Source organism: Microchirus variegatus, assembly GCF_963457635.1.
Source record: "Microchirus variegatus genome assembly, chromosome: 18".
Taxonomy (NCBI): domain Eukaryota; kingdom Metazoa; phylum Chordata; class Actinopteri; order Pleuronectiformes; family Soleidae; genus Microchirus; species Microchirus variegatus.
Genome location: NC_139819.1, coordinates 24,228,177 through 24,228,456, shown reverse-complemented (window position 1 = coordinate 24,228,456; position 280 = coordinate 24,228,177). Strand labels below are relative to the sequence as shown.

Sequence of the window (280 nt, the reverse complement as noted above, 5' to 3'; positions counted from 1 at the left end):
TTCATCACTGACACACAAACAGAAGTGAATAATAATCCCTGTTTTGATTCAGGTTCAGATGAAATAAATATGCACTGGAGTTGATGTGTTAACAAAATAAAAGTCTTTATTCTTGACGTTAATTTAAAAGCTTTTTATCATTTATGTTAAATGAAGTGAATTCATGTTTTTATCGTTTATGTTAAATGTTTTTATGTTAATGTGAAAATATCAATAAATCTGGAGAAGGAAGTGGCATTTATTCACTTTATGTCCAACACACACACACACACACTCGAAC

At 29.3% G+C, this 280-nt stretch overlaps 1 protein-coding gene across 2 annotated transcripts in view; it reads left to right on the top strand.

Moving 5' to 3' along the window:
- LOC310939725 (uncharacterized protein) overlaps positions 1 to 73 on the top strand; it is a 13,327-nt gene extending 13,254 nt beyond the window's left edge. For both annotated transcript variants that reach the window (XM_083904546.1, XM_083904547.1), the window contains exon 15: positions 1 to 73. This exon is cut by the window's left edge and continues 2,024 nt beyond it. The gene's annotated coding sequence lies outside the window, so the exon portion shown is untranslated.
- Positions 74 to 280: the final 207 nt, after the last annotated feature.